The 23,249-nt window shown below is 61.8% G+C and overlaps 1 protein-coding gene across 1 annotated transcript in view; it reads right to left on the bottom strand.

The window, feature by feature from the left end:
* The window catches only part of SBNO2 (strawberry notch homolog 2), a 51,613-nt gene extending 39,614 nt beyond the window's left edge, over positions 1-11,999 (bottom strand). Inside the window, exon 1 of the mRNA XM_087425857.1 lies at positions 11,896-11,999. The gene's annotated coding sequence lies outside the window, so the exon portion shown is untranslated. The remainder of the gene's footprint in view (positions 1-11,895) is intronic.
* Positions 12,000-23,249: the final 11,250 nt, after the last annotated feature.

The following is a 23,249-nucleotide window of genomic DNA, read 5'->3' as shown; positions in this document are numbered from 1 at the left end:
GAAGGGGCAGGAACCATCCCTATTCAACAGGGAAAGCTCACAGAGCTGACCCCGGGCGCTGGCTGGCTTGCTCTTGTCTCCGGGTTTCGACCACCCGCCCCTTCTCTGCAGCCAACCCTAGGAACGACCCCGCCCGAGACGCCCTGTTAAACCCTGGGGGCACCCCTCCCTGCCACAGCTTCCCTCTCTCAGCAGCCACGTCCCCAGGGGAAGCAGATCCCTTCCCATTCTGTGGTACCTCTTGGCTCTGCTGCCACGGAGCCCCGGGCTGCTCCCCTGGAAGGCACCAGCCAGAGCCTACGGGCCAACGAGCACGAGGGGGCGCTGTGGGCAGCTCCCCAGGGACCCTCCGGGCCGTCCTCGGGGTGCACTGTGCCCGAGGGACCCCTAGCAGCAGCAGGCTGGCCCTGCATTCACCCCTCATCTGCATCCCTCTGGCCTGCACGGCCCCTCCTGCCCTCTCCCAGAGCCCCGGAGACCCCAGTCCCAGGAACCCAGGTCGGGCTGTGTCCATAAGCCCCTGTGGAACCTGATCTGAGTGGCAGCCCCAGGAGGCCAGGCCCCGCGGAGTCACCTGCAGTCCTTCAGAGAAAGAGCCTTCGTGACCTAGAGGAAGGCTCCAGACTTGGCTGGGGGCCCGACACCCAGAGGGCTGTGACCCAGGGGGCTGTGACCAGGGCCCGTGCATCCTCTCTTTTCACAAACAGAGAAGCCTTGGGGACCCCAGAGGCTTCTCTGACCAAGCAGGGCATTCAGACCTGGGCCTGGAGGGGGTGTGGGGAGGGCAGGAACGTGGGCAAGTCGGCCACCAGGCACTGTGAACTGAGACCAGGGTCAATGGAGCAGGAGGCAGGAGATGGATCCTCGTGCGCGGGAATGTAAGATGGTGCAGCCACTTGTAAGAGTCGGCAGGTCCTCAAACGGTTAAACACAGAATTTCCACAGACCCAGCCATCTGCTCCCACGTGTCCATCCAGGAGAACTGAGAACATGCATCCACACAAAATCTGCGCACGCACGTTCACAGCAGCATGAGTCACAAGAGCCAAAAGGTGGAAACAACCCCAGTGTCCACTGACAGACAAACGGATCCACACAACGTGTCCACCCACACACTGGAATATGACGCGGCCATGAAGAGGAGTGAGGCCCTGACACAGCCACGCCGTGGATGGACCTTGAACACATGACGCTCAGTGAGAGAACCAGACACAGAAGGACACACGGTGTGTGATTCCACTGATGTGAAATGTCCAGAACAGGCACATCCACAGACAGAACATGGGTCAGTAGTCGTCAGCGGCTGGGGAGGAGTGGGGGATACTGTGCCCACCACCATCCCCACGCCCCCAGGGCCCACCCCTACGGTGCCCCCCTTCCTCTGATACCCCAGTCCTGTCACCTCTCTCTGCCGCAGCGCCACCACAGCCTCAGGCTTCCTGCTTCCGTCCCCCCAGGTGCTGGGACAGCCCCCCAGACACAGCCCCCCCCCCATCCTGTTGCTTTCCGGCCTTGGCTGGCTGCCCCGCCCCGCGGTCCTGCGTTCTGGACCATGCCCTGGCCCCCAGCTCCAGAGCACGAAAGCACCACGGCCCTGGGGGCTTCCAGCTGCCCCGGGGTCCACCCCCGAGGGCACTGAGTGTGGTCTTGGGCCGGAGGCACGTAACCCAGACCCCGCCTGGCGGTGAGAGCCCAGCGCCTGCAGTGGGCGCTGTGTATTTTTAGCCGTGAGTCTCCTGACTGGAGAAGTGTGGGCGCTCTCGCGGGGAGGGGCCGGCACTTCACAAACACCGCGGTTTCAGTTCAGAGGATTTCCTCCTGAGATCAGGTTTTCAGATGAGTCATTACAGGAGAGAGAGATCAAGGTATCAGTGGCCCACGCAGGACAACAACAGGGGTGGGACGCGGGATGAGGCCGAGATCTGGGAGAGCCTGAACCTAGGTGACAACGGCCACCCCACCGATGAGCCCACTCGGCCCATCGCCCCAGCCGGTCCTCAGCCCGGGGCCGGTGCCCCAGGACAGGCTGCTGGTGTCAGCCCACAATGAGCTGTCGGCTCGGCCCCCAACACACTCTGAGCTGCCGCCCGGACCCTCTGCCTAGTGGTGCCCGGACCCCAGCAGCTGCATGGACTGCCCGCCACTCGTTACCTCACCTGTGTCCCGCCAGGCCAGGAAGAGGCTGCCACACCCCCCGTCCAGGAACAGTGTCCCCCAGCAGCAGGGACCTGCTGGCCCCCACGGGGCACAAGACAGCAGCCCCTCCGGCGACCCCTCCACTGGGCTCTGATCAACAGCCCTGGGGTCCTGGGTTGGGGGCAGAGCAGGGGCCGGCCAGGGCTCCCCAAGGCTTGGCTGTTAGGGCAGAGGCCCTGGTGGAATCGGAGGCCTGGCCAGGCCCCGACTTGGCCGCCCTGGACTGTCTGGGGGAAGAACCGTCCGCGGAATCCACACACGGCTGGGGTGGGGAGCTGCCTCCTCACCTCAGGTCACAGCCAGCCTGAGGGCAGCCTCCAGCAGGCGGCCCAGGAAGGGACACGAGCAGGGCGTCCAGGAGGGGCTCCACTGCTCCTAGGCAGAGGCGCCCGGCTGAGACGGGATGGGTGGGGTCAGTGGGGCAGAGACGGGCAGCCTCGGGCCAGGGGGCCAAGCCGACGGAGCTCAACGTCGGGGTGAGAGCCACCGCCTGTCCTGGGAGCTCCAGCCCCGCACTGAGGTCCTGCCTGAGTTCGGGGGCACAGGTCAGCTCTCCTGGGACCCCCAGGGGAGCACATGCCCCTCGACAGCCCCCTCCATGGGGTGCCAGCCCCAAGGACAAGAAGGAAGGGGGGGAAGGGGAGGGATCCGAGGGAAGGTGCTGGCTCTTTCCTTCCTGGAAGCCTCGGGGGCCCATTCCTCATCTACTGACACTGAGGCCGGGTGGTACTCGGGGGGACGCACGGGGACAAGGCAGCAAAGCGGGGCCAGGGTCAGATCCCAGGGCCCAAGGGCCAGGCAGGGACTGAAGGCCAGCTGGTGAGCAACAGGGGGTCGGGATTTGGAGGAGGGACCGTGGGGACAGAGGTGCACCCATGGGAACCTGTGAACAGCCCCTCATTTGGAAACAGGGTCTTTGCAGACGAAATTAGTTAAGATGGGGTCACACCGGGGTTGGGTGGCCCTGATGCAAAGACTGTTGTCTTCATAAGAGGGACATCTGGACAGACACAGGGAGAGGACACGTGACGACAGAGGCAGAGATGGAGGGACGCGGCCACAAGCCCAGGATGCCTGGAGTCCCCTGAGGCCGGACAAGGCAGGATGGACCCTCCCCTGGAGCCTCCGGAGGGAGCGCGTGATCTCGGACGTCCAGCCTCCAGAGCTGGGAGAGGATACACCTCTGTGGTTTAAGCTGTCCAGCATGTAGTCAGTTGTCACAGCCGCCCCGGACACTCGACAGGACGGGGAGGCAAACCCCAGCTGCAGCCACCATGACCCTCGGCCTGGATCCCCGTGACGCCTGGGGGGCTGGGAGCACCGCCGACTGGGTGAGGCTGGCACCAAGCATGTGCCCTCAGATTTCTACAGAGTCCCCAGAGGCATCTGGGATGCGGCAGCTCTGGGATGCCAGGCGGGGCAGGCGGGAGGAGCACTCCATCCAAGACACGGAGGAGGAGGTGGGCCCCCTCGGAAGCCCCATTTAAGAAAGCAGAAAGCCAGAGCTGAATTTCCAGTTCTGCTCTCAGTGCGGGAAAGGTAGGAAAGGGCCTGCAAGACCCCACGGGCCCCCGGGGCACCCCCCCAGCCGGGCTCCTGCGCCTCACGGCAGATGGTGAGGGGGCGTCTCTCGAAAAACCTCCCGTCCTGCTGGGACACAAAGCCCCCTCCCTCTCCGTCACGGGGCCGGGCACTGGGGGGACGACACTCCAGGCCGAGGCCCCAAGCGGCCGCCCCACCCGGCGGGACAGGGAGACCCCACAGCTCCTGCGCACAGCCGGGCCATGGGGTTGCTCAGCTGACGCCCCGGCCCCAGCCTGGCATGGTCGACATGTGGGTGAACGGAGGACCAGTAAGTGGACAGTGGATGGAGGAGGCCCTGGTGGGAGGGGGCCGCACAGCCCGTCACCCCAACCTGACCCCCAAGAGCGAAAACAGCAGAGCTGGACCACATGGGGGTCAGCAACAGGGCAAACGCACAGCGCCCCCACACGCCACCCCGGGGAGCCACGTCTGCTTGAAACAAATGTCGGGCTGGGCTCTGGAGGCATCGATTTGGGTCACCTATGGCTGCCTGGCTCTCCAGCCAATGCATCTGCTGGCCACGGGCCCAGAGACCCGTTGGCTCATCCAGGACAGACCAGCCGGCCACCAGACCCCATGGCCGCCGTGACAGCCCCACACACAGGGAGGTGGAAGGATGCTCTGATGGCCTACAGTAAGGCGGAAGCTTTACAAAGCAACTTAGCACAGCTGGAGCAAGCCACACCTGAGCTCGTAAGGACACGTCAGAGCCGCACGGCCCTTAGGACGCTGGTCAGCAGGGAAAGGGGCCCAGGACAGGCAGCCTTCTCGGTCACAGCGGGGGACACTGAGCCTGGGTCTCAGGGGGGTCCCGGACCCCTGATACCCTCTCTCCCAGAGGCGGTTCAGCCTTCCAGGGGAGAGCCGAATGCTTCCCAAGGCGGTGGCACCATTCCGCCTGCCCACTGGCAGCGATGGAGGTCCAGCTGCAGCACCCTTGCTCCGGGCAGACCTTTAAACCTCTGCCCAGGCCGACAGGCATGGAATGGCTTCGCGCAGCAGCCGAGCATCTCCCATGCAGGCTTCCTCTCCTGGGAGGTGCCTGCCCAGGTCTCGTGTTTATTCGTGGTGTTAAAAAGGCTTTAGAGACACCGAGCTTGTGGTCTCCTCTGACCCCGAGGGTCTTCCACCCCTGAGCAGATGTTAAGAAAATATCACTGGCCACCAACTCTCTGGTCTTTTGAAACTAGCGTGCCCTGGCCTGCCCAGGGTCCATGCAGAGGGTGGTCTGTCCCTCCTGGCACTTGTGGCCGCCCCTGCTTGGTATCGCGTGTGCCTCAAGCCAGCCAGCATGCCAGGTCTCTCTACCCAGCCCCTCGGAGAGCCCCGAGCGGGAGAGCGGCTGGGGCTGCCCGCAGCCGGGTCACACTAGTCCCAGGTGAGAGGCCTGACCAGTCAGCACCCTCCTCAGGCTCCCCCAGTCCAGGTCGGTGCCAAGAACATCACAAGGGACCTTTACCTGAGCCCGAAGGGCATCCGGCGTCCCAGGAGGAGGAGGCCCTCCTGGCCCCGGGCTGAGCTCGGGGGACGGCGACCTTACTCCACGGACCCACGCAAACGCCCACAGTGGGCTCGACCCCGGGCCCACCTCTGGGAAGAGGACAGAGGCCCCCAAATCGCAGTGGCGCGAAGCCCAAGACCCATCAGCGGAGCCTGGATCCATTCCTCCTCCTGCCGTGACGAGCACCCGCAAACCGGGCCACTTGAAAAGCCCACGTGGACCCTCGCGGCTCCACAGGTCAGAAGTCCAGGCGAGCTCGCCGGCCCTTGGCGCCAGGTCTCATGAGGCCCAGGCTCGCCGCTGGACCCTCAGGAGGATCCACTTCTCAGTCCACGTGGTCGGCAGGGCCGAGGGCTGTCTCCGAGCTGGTGTTCGGCCGGGGCTGGGTCTCGGCTTCTAGAGGCTGCCCGTGTCCCTGTCACGCACGCTGCCCCATCTTCAAAGCCAGCGGCAGCACGAGGCCTACTCAAGCTCCAGGTCTCTCACCCCAGCAGCCTCTAGGGAGGAAGCTCTCTGCTTAAGAGGACGCTGTGATGACCCAGGGTCCCCCGGTGACCCAGGATCATCCTCCATCTCAGGGGCCTTGACTTAATCCAGCTGCAAAGTCCCCTCTGCCACATGAGGTGACACGTCCACAGGTCCTGGGACCAGGACGGGACATCTCCAGGGCCGTTACTGAGCTGACAGGACAGAGGCAGGACGCAGCCATGAGTGGACCAGAGCGGGCAGCCAGGCCGGCCCGGCCCCGCGCACAGTAACAGATTCCGGGGGACGGGACGGGGGCCCCGCTCCCTGGACGTGCCTGACTGCAGCGAGGCCGCCTTTCGGCAGCACAGGGTGGCCAGGCTGGGGGGCCGGCTGGCACAGCACAGCCTCCACCGCCAGGAATGCAGCCCAGGGCTTCCAGACAGGCTGGTTTTTCAAGGGAAGCTGTAGGTCTGGGTTGGGGGTGGCAGCACTTGGCTTCTCAAGGCTGGCATCCCCCCCTCACACCCATCCTCCCGACATGGGGTGCCTTCCTCCAGGGCCCCAGGAGGCTGGGGGCGGAGCCACCGGCCCTCCCGTTACCACCCAGGACCCCCAAATGCTGCCCTGATGGCCCCCAACATCTGCCTGGGGGCTCACTCACCCTGAGCCCTGCCTCCATAACACTGGGCTGAGCTCCCAGAGGGCCAGAATGTGATGAAAACCCCCCCCAAGTCGCTCTGGAATCTGATGAAAACCCCCAAAAGTCATTCTGGAATCTGATGAAAACCCCCCAAAATGCCCCTTGCCAGCTCACCTGCTCCCTGGTGACACCAGGAGAGGCTCCCAGGCCCTGCGCCCCCAGCACCAATCTCAGAACCACCCCAGGCCAGGCCGGGGAGGGAGGGAGCCCGACGCCCCCACTTCACAGCATCCAGAGCAGAGCCGCACCCCAAACCAGCCGAGGAGAACATTCCAGACACCCTGAAGCAGCCCTCAGAAGCACACGGGTCCCTGCTGAGCTCCCACCCCAGGCAGACCAGGCCACGGCCACGGCCACGGCCACAGCACCGGGAGGAGACGCAGGCGGGAGGGCCCCACTGCTCCATGGGGCCGCAGCCCCCACAGGGTGGGCCCTTCCTCAGTTTACCTCACAGGCGAAGATGCTTTCCACCCGGGCCGGACCCGGAGCCTCAGGCCGCAGGTCGGGCTGGATGCCAGCTACCCCCTTGATGAGCCGGGGCCATGAGAGTTCACTGCCGGCCACAGACCCCCCAACCCCTCCCGCCCTGTCCCAGCTTCCGGTGTTGAGGGCCTCTGAGCCCCGGGCAGCGGACTCCCCGGGAACAGCGGGTGATGCGTCCTCGGGAATGTGGCGCCCGTGCTTTTGAAACGCAGCGGCCTGGGAACGAGGGGCTTTACTCCTAAGAGGCCAGTCCCGACGGGAAAGCCGGCGCCCTCTCTGAACAACCGGATGGACAGATGGGCGGACAGACAGACGGATGGACTGGCGGGCACGGTGGCGCCAGAGGTCGGCAGCCGCGAGCACATTCCGGAAGGCGCTGGAAACTCGGGCAGCGCGTGCCCGGGGTGCCCGGCCGGGGCCCTCCCCTCTGCGGGCGGTGATTCCCGCTGTAGGGTTCTGGGTGCGGGAACCTGGGCAGAGGCCAAATCAACGCCTTCCCCTAGTGGGCAGGCTCCCCGCGGCCGTGCCGTGGACAACGGCAGGAGGGCACGGCTGACTTGGGAGGGTCACTGTCAGTGAGTGAACTGGCGGGTGCGGCTCGGCCCGCACTCAAGAGGATCACTCCCCTCCCCGCTGTCACCTGGCCTCGTGGGGGGCCCAGCCAGTCAGGGGAATGTACCGGAGGGCCAGGGCAGCGCTGGCCCCAGCCGCCACCTCCTGTAGGCCGGGCCCCCAGGGCTGCCCACTCTCCACCCCGCACACAGCTGAGCACCCCGCACCGGAAGTCCAGACCCCCAGACCACGTCCTGCAGGACATGCTTCCCGTCTGCCCACGGCAGCTGTTGGGGACAGAGCGGGGGCCTGGTGGGGGGCTCCCAGGAGAGCCTCGTTTACCCCCCATAAACTTCAGAGACGGTGCCCCCTCTGCCCTCCTTGTGGGGCCGGGAGAAGATGCCTCAAAACCACCCAGCGCCCACGCGTGAGCTGGCAGCGGGGCCATGCTGGGGGCCACCCCCAGATGCCCACTCAACTCCAGGCCACGGCACACGGGCAGCTGAGGGGCAAGGACTGGCCCTGCTTTCTGGGTTTCTAACACTTCTTTGTTTTATGGCAACACAATTCACACACCATATACCTCACCCACTACAGTGTACAACGCAGTGGGTTTTAGTCCATTTAGTGATGGTTGTGCAAACCATCATCTCTATCTAGTTCCAGAACATTCCATCAGCCCTAAAGGAAGCCCTGTCCCCATCAGCAGTCACCCCCAGCCCCTCCCCAGCCCCTGACAACCACGAACCCACGTTCTGTCTGTGGATGTGCCTGTTCTGGACATTTCACATCAATGGACTCACACACTGTGTGTCCTTCTGTGTCTGGTTCTCACTGAGCATCGTGTGTTCAAGTCCCTCACGGTGTGGGATATAAACAAGCGGCAGGTCTTGTTCTGCCTCCCCAGGGGCCCGGCAAGCCCAGTGCAGCAGGTGAAGGAGCCAGCATCCTAGGCGGGGGTCCTGCCCTCACCTGAGCCACCCGCCGGAGGGCAGGGCGAGGGCAGGGCAGCCACACCTCCCAGTAGGGGAGCGGGCTGTCACCATCATCGGCAGATGAAGGAAGCGGGCTTTCCGCCCCAGCCCCGCTCAGGTCGCTCACGTGGGACTGGCCTGCCAGCAGCTGGGGGGTAGGGGGTGTGGTAGTTCCCAGGAACAGGGACTGGGGCTCCACTCAGGGGAGAGGGGACTGCACTTGCTGGGCGCCCCATGGACAAGCGTGGGCAGACTGGGCGAGGTGGCGGGCGAGCAGGGGGCAGGCAGGCCTGGAACGGGTGTGGGTGACCGTGCTCTCGGCTACACCCTGCAGCCTGCCCGGCCCAGCGTCTGACCACATAGCCCTCGGCTGCGGAAAGTGGCTGGAGACGCTCCAAGTCTGCCCACGGCGAATCATAGGTACACGCGACACAAGCACACACATGACATATGTATGCGCATCTGCTGCACGCACGAAACATGCACTGGCACACGTACACAGTCACGCCTGCACACGGACACACGCACACCCTGGGACTGTGCTGGCGCCACGGGGGGCTGGCTCCCCACCGCCAGCCCCCCCACACGAGAGCGGCAGCTCCCCACCCCCGCAGGCTGTGCCGGCTGCAGCAGGGAGGCCGCCCCAGGAGGGGGGAGGCGGCCTCTGGGACTGGACACAGTCGCCTCTTTATTCCCAGCCCAGCTCACTCACCCGCCAGAGCCCCGTGCTGGGTCAGCGTTTCCGGCCCGGCCCCCGCTGGATGCGCGTCTGAGACTCTGCTGGACCCCAGCTGGGCCAGCCCAGGCTGGTCATGCCCCAGTGGGGGCCAGGCCTGTGGGCTGTGGAGGTCTGGCCTCGGTTCCACCCGCCCCCCCGGGGGGACGGTGACTGGCCCAAGGTCACCCAGTGGCCCTGGACGGCCCACCTGCACACCTGCGGCCCCGCCCACCCCGACTTCAAAGCCAACCGCCTCTTCTGTGCTGCCCCCACGGGCTCCCCTGGAAACCTGGCCCTCGTCTGGGCCCCGGGCTCCCCCACCCTCTGCCAAAGCACCGAGTCTCCCCCCGACACACACCCGGGCAGGGCAGGTCCTGGCTCCAGGCAGGTGTGAGCACACGTCAGAAGCTCAGAGTTAAACAAAGGCGCCTGTCCCCAGGTCCCTGCACTGGGTTGTCCCCAGGCCGGGGTCATGCACCTGCCGGGCTCCCCCAGGGTCTGGTGGGTGCCTGCCTGCACTTCCCCCACCATCGGGGGGCCCTGGGGCCACCTGCCCACGCACCGTTCCCCGGCCCACCCAGCCAGCAGCACAAGTGCACATTCAGCATTCTTCACGAGGACTCTGGAGAGGACTGCATGACGGGGACCGAACAGACAGCCCTGGGCAGCCATCACCCACCCCTGGGGCCTCCCCTGGGAAAATCCAGAGAGCTGGGAAGAAAGGATGCAGACCGGTGGCAGATGGGCCCCAGGTCTCAGCCTCAAAGACGGGGCTCGGACACTCCCCTGCTCACAGGGTCCTGACAGCACAGCGCCCCGCAGCCGGAGAAGCGGAATCCAGGGCAGGGAAAAGCAGAGTGCACGGGCACGTCCTGTGCCTGCAGGACTGCCGGGCCTCCCATCTACTGACTGAGGCCGCCCTCCGACCCTCTCTCGAGTTTCCTGCCTGTGACAGATGCCTTTCTTCTCTCCGGGACGTGCGTCCCCCAGGCCCAGGCCCCATTTCCTTGAACTTTTCAGAAGCGCCTACGGAGATAGCCCCAGGGTGCCAGCTCCGGGCTTGATCACTTCACCTGGCAGCAGGTCCCCCGGGGGTGTCCAGTCCAACACCAGTTCCCCAGCCCCGCGGTGAAACACTCACCACCCCCTAGCCTGCCAGCACGCTCCATCGAAGGCCGGCTTCCAGGCCGGGCCCCCTCCTGGACGGGTGCAAACAGACGGCACGACTGGCCCGACGGGCCATGGACAGCAGGGAGGACGGACATTCAGGGCGGGCGGGACCAACGCACATGCTGTTCCGGGAAGCAGGAGCCGGGGGGTGCCCCAGACGCCCCGCACAGACTCCATGCTTCTCCCTTCTCAGAACGTCGAGAGCGTTTTGCAGGGAGACACCCCATGGCCTCCCTGGCGCCCCCGCGCCCCCACCCAGCCAGTTCCGGTCCTGGCCAGTCCCTCTAGGGGCTCTGGGGAGAAGCACCGGGTGGCAGGACCCTCCTGGGCGCCGGGACCCTCCTGGGCGCCTCCCTTCCCCTCCACCCACGCAGGCTGATCCTCCTGCACCTCTGGCAGGGGAGTCTCTGCCCACCACTGCCCCCAGCCCGTCCTTCGGTGGTCCCAGTGCCAGCTCCAGGGGACACTCCCACCCCAACAAGCTCTGCCGTCCCCCCCAGTCAGCTGACACCAGCAAGGCCCCCACCCCAAAGCCGAGTGACCCAACCCGAGGGCAGGGAACAGGAGTGTCTGCCCCTCTTGCCATGCTGCAGGGGCCGAGGAGCCAGGAAAGGACGGGTCCTGGGAAAGGGGACACTAAGGAGGATGGGACAGGAATCCCCAGGGAGCCTGGGGTCAGGGGTCACCAAGATGGGGGGAGAGGAGGGGCCCCCCAGAAAGGGAGGAGCTGGGGTCAGCGACGGGCAGGGTGTTGAGGATCACAAGAAGGGACGAGTCAGGGAATCACGGAGGAGTAGGTTCCAGGGGGTCACAAGGTGCTGGAGGGTCACCGAGAAGTGCGGGGTCAAGGATCACCAAAGAAGTAAAGTTCGGGGGTCACCAAGGAGCGTGGGATAGAAGTCACCAAGAAGGGAGGTGTCAGGGAATCACCGATGAGCGGGGTGGAGGGTCACCGAGAAGGGCAGGTCAGGGGTCGCGGCGGAGAGGGGGGTCGGAGATCACCGAGGAGGGCAGGGTCGGGGGTCGCAGAGAGCAGAGTCAGGCTTCACGGCGGAGAGCGCGGTCGGGGGTCGCGGAGAAGGGCGGGGTTAGTGTTCACGGCGCAGAGCGGGGTCGGGGGTCGCGGAGGAGGGCGGAGTCAGGGTTCAAGGCGGAGAGCGCGGTCGGGGGTCGCGGAGGAGGGCGGGGTTAGCGTTCACGGCGCAGAAGGGGGTCGGCGGTCGCGGAGGAAGGCGGAGTCTGGGTTCACGGCGGAGAGCGCGGTCGGGGGTCGCGGCGGAGGGCGGGGTCAGGGTTCACGGCGGAGGGCGGGGTCAGGGTTCACGGCGGAGAGCGGTCGGGGGTCGCGCCGGAGGGCGGGGTCGGGGGTCGCGCCGGAGGGCGGCCACACGCCGCCGCGCTCCCCCCGCCCGCGGTCCCGGAACCCCAGAACCCCCGACCCGGGGCGCGGGCGGCCGCGGGGAGCCGGGGCCCGCGCGGGCCGGGAGAGCGGGCCGGGCCGGGCGGGGACGGCGGGGTCGGGGCGGGGGTCGGGCCGCACGCGCCTCACCTCGGACCCGGGTCCGGCCGGGCGCGGAGCCCGCGGCGCCTCAGTTTCTCCGCGCTTCGCCGCCGCCGCGCTCACTTCCGGGTTTCAGGCGCCATCTTGGGGGCCCCGCGCACTTCCGGTCATGCCGCGGGGGCGGGGCCTGTGGTGGGCGGGGTCTGTGGCGGGGCGGGGCCACCGAGGCCTGCCTTCGCCCCTGGGCTCCTGGAGGCCCCCGCCTTCCGAGGGGCTCGGACTCTGTTGTCCCCGGGTTCGAATCCCACCCCCGCCTGTGCTGTTGGGACCTTGGCCGGAGGCTTACCCTGGCGAGCCCCAGTTTCCTCCTCTGCAACATTAGGACAGAATCCAAGCAGTCCCATCTCCAGGCCTTTGCACGGGCTGTGCCCCCCCGACCCTGCTGCACTCTCACCCCTGACCTTGAAACTGCTGGGGTTCTTGTAAAACCCCAATCTTGGCTCTAAAGCCCCCTCCTCAGAGACTCCCTGCCTCCCCACCCAGTCATGCTCTCTCTCTATTGCCTCCCCGCCCTAAGAAAACAGAGCCTGGCACACAGGGGTTGGGGGTCTGGTGAGTCCTAGGGGCCACCCCAAGAGAGCAGGAGCCTCTCAGGCAGGCTCCCCTGCTGGCCACCTCCTTCCCCAACAGGGCTTCCAGGGGCCTGATGCAAACGGTGCCGGGATTTGCCAACTGCATTGCCAGGAAGAGGGCGGGACTCAGCACTGGCACAGACGGCAGCTTTCCTGTGACTCGAGCCCATTGGACCCACCACGGAGTGGGCCGGGGCGGTTCAGGCAGACCCAGTGTGGGGCACACCACCCCTTCCCCAGCGGAGTTTTCAGCAGTGAAGCTGCCACAGTTTCCCTGGGCCGACCTCACCACCAGCCAGAGGCCTCTGCACCCATCCCAACCCCCTAAAATTAGAGGTCACCTCTCCACGGGCTTGTTTATTCATTCAATGAACTCTTATAGATGCTGCTCTGTGCCTGGCCTTGAGCTGGGCAAAGCTGGGGCCCTGGAGAGGACTCAATTCTCAGCCCTGCCCTCAGGAAGTCCACAGTCTAGGAGAGACAGAGCCAGGACCAGACGCTCTCATCTGTAAGATCAGGCCCGGGACCCAGGGAGGAGTAAAGTCTCAGCTCATGAAGCTCGCATCATGGAGGGCTGCATGGAGGAGAGGATGTTGAAGCTGGGGCTTTGAAGTTCAAGTAGGAGTTTACCAGACAAATAAGCATAGGAAGGACAGCCCGGTTAAAGTAAAAGCTGTTCAAAGGCCTGGTCTGGTAAGAGAGACGAGTATGTTTAAAACCTGTTTGCCGGGCCGGCCCCATGGCTTAGCAGTTAAGTGCGTGCGCTCCGATGCTGGCGGCCTGGGTTCGGATCCCAGGCTCGCACCGATGCACTGCTTCTCCAGCCATGCTGAGGCCGCATCCCACATACAGCAACTAAGCAGCTAGAGGGATGTGCAACTATGACATACAACTATCTACTGGGGCTTTGGGGGAAAAGTAAATTAAAAAAAAAAAAAACCTGTTTGCCCTACAAAATTCAGCGCAAGGACCCCCTGTCCCCAAATCCACAAGCACAAGAGAGCAGATGGGGAAACTGAGACCCAGAGAGGAGAAGTGATTTATCCAGAGCGACCTTGCTTTGGTATGCATAGTTTTTGGCAATTTGGGTTGTAACCTTGACTTTGAAACTACTTTTCACAACTCATGAAAAGCAATCAAATTGAGCAACAGACACTTAAGATTTAAAAGGGTGAGTGAGCAGATCTGGGGAGGAGAGAGCATCCGATTGCCTTTTCCCATTTCCTCCCGCATGGAACCAGCCACACGATTTTCGGGGCCCCTTGTTCAAAATGTATTAAGAATTTTGAGACGGCGACAGCGGAGCGTTAAACTGAGCATGGGGCCCCCAGCACGTGGGGCCAGGGTGTAGTCCCGAGTAGGACACCCACGAAGCCGGCCTGTTCCCACCGAGGCCCTCGGAGGTGGGGACGGGTATTACCTGCATTTTGCTGGTGGGGACACGGAGGCGCAGCCCTGTTCAATAGCCAGTCCGAGGTCACAGAGAGAGCCTCGGGGAGGCGTGGACTCAACCTCTGCCACGTCCACCTCGGGAAACCACGAGGTCTTGATGGGTAATTTTGCCTGAGATGGGGGCAGTTTGCCCAGGCCGGGGTGGGTCCAGCCATCTCAGCGTGGAGGAATCTGCCAACTCTGGGGATGTCTAGGGAATTAGTCAGATGTGGGGATTTCCAGGGAATCAAAAGAGACAGCCTGGGAGAGCAGAAGGAACAGTGTTCTGAAGCTCGAGGCCCGGCGCTCGGTGCAGCTCTGGTTACATGCTGTGTGACCCCCGGGAGGTTACTTAACCTCTCTGTGCCTCCGTTTCACCACCTGTAAAATGGGGATGGTGATAACAATAGTTGCTACCCCCTAGGTTGTTCAGACAGCGCCTAGTGTCTGGCCAGTATGCATGTTTCCAAGGGAGCTTCCGAATCTTTCCTGGGAAAAGTCCACGGGGTCACCTAAAAAGAGTTCAGTGTGATAATAATAATGAGGAGGCCTGAGGTTGGAGGTCCAGAGAGGAGGGGTTTGGGGCTGTGCTGATGCACGGCTGGGCCCTGGCGGCCCCAGCTCTCCTGGCTCAGGCTGCAAAAGGAACCCTCCGGGGCCGGGGGCATGCCCAGCTGGTCAGACGTGGGGACAGGCCTCACGGAAGGCCAGAGGTCTTTCTGGTGAGGCTCTGTTGGAGGTCAAAGACCTTCCACCCCCAAGCCCTCCCGCTCCCCCATCTGGTGCAGTGCCCCCCGGAGTGTCCCCCCAGGCCCTCTGGCCAGGCTCCTGGGAGTAGCGTCGCCAGGTAGAATACAGGCTTTGAAGTTTGAATTTCAAGGACACAAAGAATAATTTTTCAGTGTCCGTATGTCCCAGGCAGTATTTGGGATATGCTTATGCTAACGAGGCGGCCTCCATGTATCTGAAATTCCCATCCAACGGGGGAAGTCCTGTGTTTTTATTGGTGACATCAGGCGACCTGATGTGGGGAGGCCGCAGACAGAAATGGGGTCCCAGAGTTGGGCTTGGGGGCCTGGGTGAGCGGCTGCCTCTCTCTGGGCCTCTGTTCTGTCTGCTAAGTGGGCGCCATCGTGGCTCCCGAAGGCCCAGGTCAGCGCTCACGGTTTGAATTGTTTCAGGCTGCAGAGAACTGCTGGCAGACCCTGAGGTCGGGGCCCTGGGGGCTTCGCTGTGAGTCGATGGCGAGATTCTCCGGCTGCCCCTCAGTTTCCCCACCTGGGAAGTACCCCCTGGAGGCCCCCCGCCCCCAGCCTCAGTTTCCCCTTTGGGAAGGACTCCTGTGCAGTCGGGGAGACCGAGGCAGGCAGAGGGCGCGCCCAGGGAGGAGGAGCCAGGTGAGATGGGGCAGGTGGGCTGGCGGGCCCCCACAGAGCTGGGGTGGGACGGAGCAACTTCCTGTTTCTCCACATTCTGGAAAGCCCCGGCGTTCCCGAGCCTCGGGAGCACCTCCTCCCTCCCGCCCGGTCCCTTGCCACTTCTCCTTTCCACACACTTCCCCTTGCTGCCCCCGGCCCACAGCTCGGTTCCCGCCTGCCCACCCCTTCCCTCTCCTCCTCCTCTTCTTTATCCCTCAAGCCCCAGTCCGGCCCTCCTTGTGGTGCAGAAGGGGAAACTGAGGCAGGAGCCCCAGGGCCTGGCCCGGTCACACAAGCCATGTCTGTGCCTCCTTGGCCTTTCTCCCCGTCTCTCTTGGTCTCTCTCTGTGTCTCTCAGATTCTCTGTCTCTCCGTGTCTCTGTCTGTCAGATTCAGTGTCTCTCTCTCTCCACGTCTCTCTCTGTTCCCATGTCTCTGAGTCTGTCTGACCTTGTGTCTCTGTCACCCGTCAGCTGCCCTCCCCGAGCCGACCCGCCCTGTCCAGCCACCACGCCCTCCCTGTACCCGGCCCACCTGCCACTTGCCCTGAGGTGTCCTCAGGCGGCGCTGGCTGGCGGGTTCCAGGGCCCTGCGCCTCCCTCGGCTCCCTCCCTGCCCAGCCTGACCCGTGAGCAGGATCCTGCCAGGCCCCGCCAGGGCTGCCTCTGAGCCAGGACGACTTCAGCAACCAGCAAACCCGTCCAACGGGTTTGAGATCCGCCCCAGACAGGTCTTCCAGCCTCTGCACCGAGGCTGGGACACCAGGGCTGTGGGAGTTAAAGGCGACACCAGAGCCAGCACCCCCCAGGCTGGGCCCTGAGGTTGGGGAGCAGGCGTGAAGGAGGAGGAAGATCAGCAGTCCACCCCAGAGGAGAAGGACTGGCAGGGAGAGGGCACAGCACGTGCAACGGCCCAGAGCGGGGAAAGCATCCAGGGAGCGTGTGCAGGGGCAGGGCAGTGAGGCTGGGAAGGGGGAGGGGTGGTAATGGGGGGTCCAGAAAGCCAAGACGAGGCCTTTATCCTGGGGCAGTAGGGGGCCATTGATGGTTATAGAGCAATGGAGTGGTACGGTGGGGGTGGGGCTGGATCGGTGGGGGTGGGACTGGATCTGCCCGCAGTGCTGGACCGGATGGGGCAGAGGGGCCACATCTCTGAAGGCTCATCTGGTGGCAAGACGGAGGCCAGAGGAGACTGAGCTGCTGCCCCGAAGCCAGAGGAAGGAGCCAGACTTTGCATTTCTCTCTGTCAAGGGCCCATAGTGAGCCAGGTGTGGCTGGAGAAGAGTTGGGGTGGAGGTGAGGACCCTCAGGATGCCCCCTCACCCAGTCCCCAGGGCGATGGAGAGCCATGGAGGGTTTCGAGCACAGCACGGGGCGGGGGTGGGCGTCGGAGGGTAGAGGGCCCAAGGAGGAGGATGGCTGGGCTGCAAGGTGGGTGAGGCGGAGGGAGACAAGGCCGCCCCCCTGTTTGGGGCTGTGCACTCATGTAAGAAGCATTCTTGGGGTGCCTCCTGGGTCGCCAGGGACACAAGAGACCACGAAGAGTGGGACGCCCCTGCCGTTCAGGGCACCAACGCGTTGGCCCTTCCCGGGCAGGTCCCTGCAACATGAGTGCCAGCTGAGGGTCCGAGCAGGTGGACGAGACCCTGCCCCTCCCCCCTTCCCCCGGCTGTCCTCTGGGTGTAGACGGCCCCAGGCCCGAGAGCTGATGTCACCTGTGCTGGGACTTCCTGAACCTCCACCTTGGCTCTGCCTGGCCCCAAAGGGAAATTCCAGGGCTGCTGGGGCCGGGTTGACTCACGTCCAGGTCCCAGCGGCTCGAGAGGGGGCCAGGCTCCCGCGGGGCATCAGGGGCATTTGGAGAACTGTGTGGGTCCCACCACCCTCCAGACCCTGCGCTTAGCAAGGAGCCAGGCTCTCCAGCCCCAGGTTGGGCGTCCCCATCACAACCTGCAGGGCACGGATGGGAAGCTGGGTTCCAACAGGTGAGAATTTGGGGATGGGTATTGGATCTGGTTTGGGACGTTTTTCCTCCCCTGCTGGTCATCTCATGTCCCTAGGGCTGCAAGGATGACCGACAGAGCAGAGCTTCAGCTGCAGAGCATGAGGGTTAAGACTTCCTGGGTTCAATTCCAGCTCTCCCACCCAGTGGCTGTGTGACTCCAGGCAAGTGACTTAACCTCTCTGTGCCTCAGTTTGCCCACCTATAAAATGGGGATAATCATAGTACCTCTCTCGGAGGGTTTTTGAGAGAATTTGTTGAGTACCAGGAGATGTTAAGCGTTTGGAGCAGGGCTCAGGAAGTGGTGAGGACTTTAGGGTAAAACAGTTTAAAAAAAAACAAATACATTCATAGCAGCACAATTTGTAATAGCAAAGAAGTGCAAACAACACAGATGTACTTCAGCAGGTGAGCAGATAAACACATCTCCATCCACACACTGGAATATGACGCAGCCATGAAAAGGAGTGAAGCCCTGACACAGCCACACCGTGGATGGACCTTGAACACACAATGCTCAGTGAGAACCAGACACAGAAGGACACATGGTGTGTGATTCCATTGATGTGAAATGTCCAGAACAGGCAGATCCACAGACAGAAAGTGGGTTCGGGGTTGTCAGCGGCTGAGGAGGGGGTTGGAGGTGACAGCTAACGAGGACCTGATGTTTTTAGGGAGAGATGAAATGTTTTGAAACTAGAGAGAGGTGGTGGTTGAACCACAATGTGAAGGCATTGACCGCCACTGAGCGGTACACTTTAAAACGGTTAATTGTATGTTATGTGAATTACACACACAAAAAAAAGAAGAAAAAACAATCAACCCTGGTGATCAAAGGGTGATAGATGTCACAGCCAGCTTGTCCTCGCACCCTAAACCAAAGTCGCAAACGCCAATGATCAGGTTGGGGTTCCGGCTCTGATCCACGGGCCCCGTGCTCAAGAGGTTCTGTGGCCACTGACTGTGATCAGCCGTGTGGACAGAGGGACCCTTGATACGACAGGGTGAGAAGGGCCCCTCATCTCCATGATCCTCCTGAAACCCATCACTCTGGTCTCACCCTGAGAAAAACACCAGGCAAACCGCAAAAGAGGGACAGCCTACAAACTACCCTCCCACCTTTCTCAAACTTGTCCAGATCATCAAAAACAAAGAGGGTCTGAGGAAGCGTCAGAGCCCAGAGCGGCCCCAGGAAACGTGAGGCCTGAATGTCACGTGGGATCCTGGGGCAGTAAAGGGATGTTAGGAAAAACTAAAGAAATCTGGAAAAAACTGAGGACTTGAGTTCATAATAATGATCAATGACAAATTTCCCCCACGAATACAAGATGTTAACAATAGGCGAAAATGGGTGCCAGGCATGCAGGATGTCTCCAGGCTGTCTTTGCAACTATTCCATAAATCTAAAACTAAGCCTATTTAAAAAAGGAATTGGTGGGCCGGCCCTGTGGCTTGGTGGTTAAGTGCGCGCGCTGCGATGCTGGTGGCCCGAGTTCGGATCCCGGGTGCGCATCGAGGCACCGCTTCTCCGTTCATCCTGAGGCCGAGTCCCACATACAGCAACTAGAAGGATGTGCAGCTACGACATACAACTATCCACTGGGGTTTTGGGGGGAAAATAAAATAAAATAAAATCTTTAAAAAAAAAAAAAAGGAATTGGAGTAACGTCCCCCCTCCCCATTATTGTTCTTGGGCAGGGCTTTCACTCCTGGGATGCAGCCCACCCAGGCCGGCCACCTGCAGCTCCCATCTCCGAAACCCCCTGCGTGAGTCTTATCTCCCGGATGGGTTAGAATCTTTTGGTTATGAGTGACAGAAACCGCAACTGAAACTGGCTTTTTTTTCATAATGGGAATTTTCTTGCTCGTGGAACTGAAAAGTCCAAGGATACATCTAACTAAGGGGTCTCCCCCGTCGGCATGCTGACATTTGGGGCCAGATGTTTATTTGTGTTGAGCAGCCATCCTCGGCACTGTGGGGGGTTGAGCAGCATCCCTGGCCCCCACCCACTCGATGCCAGGAGCACCCCCAGCCGTGACAACCACAAATGTCCCCAGACACTGCCCAGTGTCCCCTGGGGGTGGGGAATCACCCCTGATTGAGACCCACTGGCCCAGTTGGTTTCGGGTTCAGCTGGATCCAGTATCCCCCATGTCACAAAGATTCATCCACCTCTCTATCTTTTGGCTCTGCCATCCTCTCTTGGCTTTTTTCCTCAGCAGTCTCCCCTCTCTTTTTTTTTTTTTTTTCTTTTGTGAGGAGATCAGCCCTGTGCTAACATCTGCCAATGCTCCTCTTTTTTTGTTGAGGAAGACTGGCCCTGGGCTAACATCCGTGCCCATCCTCCTCCACTTTATATGGGACACCACCACAGCATGGCTTGCCAAGCGGTGTGTCAGTGCACACCTGGGATCCGAACCGGTGAACCCCAGGCCGCCGCAGCAGAGCGCGCGCACTTAACTGCTTGCGCCACCGGGCCGGCCCCAGCAGTCTCCACTCTTGTGGGGACAAAGATGGTGCCAGCGGCCCCAGACCAAATTCCCCCATGAGCTTAAGAGCCCCAGCAGAAGGCCAGCACCTTTTCCCCAAGAAAGGCAGCAAAAGTCCCAGGGAAGGTTTTGATTGGCCCAACCTCAGTCACATGTCCTTGTTGAACCAATGGTTGTGGCCAGGTAACAGAAAGTCCTGATTGGCCAAGCTGGGATCATGTGGTTATATGGAATTAGCCAATGGGGTGAGACGTTGTGATGTCAGCCAATGGGGTGTATGGAGTCAGGGGTGTATGGAGTCAGCCAATGGGGCGAGGACCCTCTGGACTGGGTTGGAAGCAGGGAGTAGCCCTGGGCAGTAGAAACCCCTGCTGGCCAGTCATCCCACTGCGGGCTTCTGGGGCAGCATCAATGGATGAATGAGTGGTATACAGTAGTGCCCAATAAATACACACTGGACATAACGTAATGAACAATGGGTGAATGGCTGAGGCTGGGGCCGTCACCACATCCAGCCTGTATCAGTTAGCTATTGCTGCATGGCAAAATCCCCAGAGCACAGTGGCTTCGAACAACACACACATTTATTAACTCACAGCTTCCAAGGGTTGCAAATACAGGTCCTCTGCTCAGGCTGCATTGACAGCGTTGGCCAGGGCTGGGGGCTCATTGGGAGGCTCCACCGGGGAAGGCTCTGCTCTCGGCTCCCTCAGGTTGTTGCAGGATTTATTTCCGTGTGGTCGGAGGTCAAAGGGCCCTGTTTCTTGCTGGCTGTTGGCTCGAGGCTGCCTTTGACTGCACGTGGGCTTCTCCAGCTCGGCTGTTTAGTTCCTCAAACCCGCCAGGACTGTATGCAGGTCTGGCTGGCTAAGACGAGTGGTCTATGATGTAACCGGATCGTGGAGTGACAACCTGTCACCTTGGCGACAGTCTGTTGATCCTGCCCACCCTCAAGGGGAGTGGATGACACAAAGGTGTGACCACCAGGACGTGGGATCACGGGGCCACTTTAGGGTCTGGTCTCCACTCAGCCTCTGCAGAGGAAGCAGGACCCACTTGCCGCTCAGCCCTTGAATGCGACAGAGTGAAGCTACCTCTAGGGGTCTCCAAACTCCGGCCCTCCAGCCGGGTCCAGCCCACCGTCTGTCTTCACACAGGCCGTGTAGTGCTGAGGATGAATGACCTTGACATTTTTAAGTGGTTGAAAAAATCAGAAGCAGACTTATTTTGTGGCACATGAAAATGACATGAAATTCACATTTTGGTGTTCGTTAAGAAGGTTTTATTGGCGCAGCCACACGCATTCTTTTCAGCTACTTTCGTGACACAACGGGCAGAGTTGAGCAGTTGTGACCGAGTCTGTCCGGCCAGCAAAGCTGAAAATATTTGCTCTCTGGCCCTTGACAGAATAGGTCGGCTGACCCCTGCTCTACACGGCCACATGTCCCTGGGCAAGGATGCAGGGAGCTCTCTGGGCCCAGGAGTCTCCTCAGTTGGTTGGGTGATGGTGAGAGGGACCTCAGCCAAGGGGCCAGCGAGCAGTGAACTTCAGGTCAGCACGAGTCAACTGTGATTATTGCTGTCACCCTTCAGGCAGCCTGGGGCAGGGAGCCCCCAGGGTCTCCAGGCAGAGGTGGCAGAAGGCAGCCACACCTGCATGCTGCACACCTACACGTGCTTGTGTGTCAGAACCACAGCACAACCTTGTACGACCATCTCGAATAGGGTGCGTCAACAGGATCCCGAAGATCGAGTTGACGGGGCTGGGTGGGGGGGCGTATTGGTGGGGGCTCGGCCAGTAGTGTCAGGGGAGGTGCTTCTGAGGAGGTGACAACTGAGCTGCAACCCTAATGAGAGGAGGAGGGAGTTAGGTGGACTTGGGGGAAAGTGTTTCAGGCAGTGAGCACAGCGAGTGCCAAGGGCCTGGGGTGAGAAGGGGGCTGCTCTGGGGACAGAAGATGAGAGGACAATAGGACTGGAGCAAAATGACCACTGGCCAGGGCCACCACTCCCAACTACCACATACGGTTAGGTCCCAGCAGCCTGGCCACAATGAGACGGTGGGTCCCTCCTCCCTGCCCCCCAATCCAGCCTTCCCTCGAGTCTCAGTTTCCCCAAATGTAGAATGAGGACTCACACCCAATGGTGGCCCGGAGTTTCCGTTCTGCACTGGCGTGGCTGTGTGTCCAGCTGGCCGCCACATGTCTCTGCCTCCCGAGGCCCATCTGAGCAGACGGTCCCAGGGGAGGGAGGCCTGCTGACCAGGCTTTCCCCTCCCAGGCGCCCGTTTCCAGTCAGCGCTGCCCCAAAGCCCCACCCGGCCATTCGAGTCGAGAGGGATCAATATGAGTCTGGGGTCCCAGCGAGAGGAGAGCCCTGGCCAGCGTGGGGACAGCTCCCCAGGCACCCCCACTGGCTGGGACCTCTGCCAGAGCCCTCTGGGCTCCCACAGGGCTGGCCGTCTGCCTTGTCCCTTCTGGAGTGTTTCCCAGCCACCCAGGGACTCTGGTGGGAGGGAGTGGCCCATTTCACAGATGGGCCCATGCAGCCCAAGGTAGGTACAGGGCCCCAGAGCCGAGGCTGGGAACCCAGGGGTCCTGAATGAGCCCCAGCCTGACAGATTCCATTGGGCAGCCTTTCTCCCTCTGTCATCACCCTACCCTTGAACAGTCACTCATTCATTTGTTCATTCATTCACTCATCAGTTTCTGGTGCCCACAGGGTCCCAACAGATGCTGGCCCTGGTGACCCAGTCCATCCTGGTGATCCACATGTCCACCGATGGGTGGGTACACAAAATGCAGCTGATGTCTCCTCGGTCTCACCCTCTGTGTGTCTCTCTCTCATTATTTATTTTTTTTTTTTTTGTGGTTTGGTGATTTTTTTTTTTTTTTTTTGCACGAAACCCGGTTGTTTTTCCTGTGAAGTTTCCCACGGTCTAGAATCTGCTGATTTGTTTCCCTGTGATAATTCAAGTTGTCAAAGAGGTGATGCATTCCCGTGTTTGAAAGCTCAAGAGTGAAAAGTACAGCCCGTGTGCAGCCGCCGTGAAGACAGTCAGGCAGTTCCTCAAAAAGTTAAACAGAATCACCATCTGACCCATTGGTTCCCATCCCAGGAGGCCCCCTGAAGAAATGAAAGTGGGGACTCGAACAGATACCTGCACCCGGCCGTCCACAGCCGCGTGACTCATAACAGTCAGAGATGGAAACACCCCAAGTCTCCGTCGACGGATGATGGATACACACAGTGTGGTCCATCCACACACAGGAATATTACTCAGCCTGGAAAAGGAAGGAGATCCTGACACCTGCTCCAACGTGGATGGACCCTGAGGACATGACACTCAGTGACATGAGCCAGACACAGAAGGACAGACACTGTGTGATCCCCTCACAGGAGGCCCCTAGAGGAGTCACGTCCACAGAGA

Source organism: Ceratotherium simum, chromosome 39 (assembly GCF_057802395.1).
Source record: "Ceratotherium simum simum isolate JZ-2026a chromosome 39, ASM5780239v1, whole genome shotgun sequence".
Lineage (NCBI taxonomy): Eukaryota > Metazoa > Chordata > Mammalia > Perissodactyla > Rhinocerotidae > Ceratotherium > Ceratotherium simum.
The sequence above is the reverse complement of the archived record's forward strand: the minus strand, read 5'-3'. Positions and strand labels throughout refer to the sequence as shown.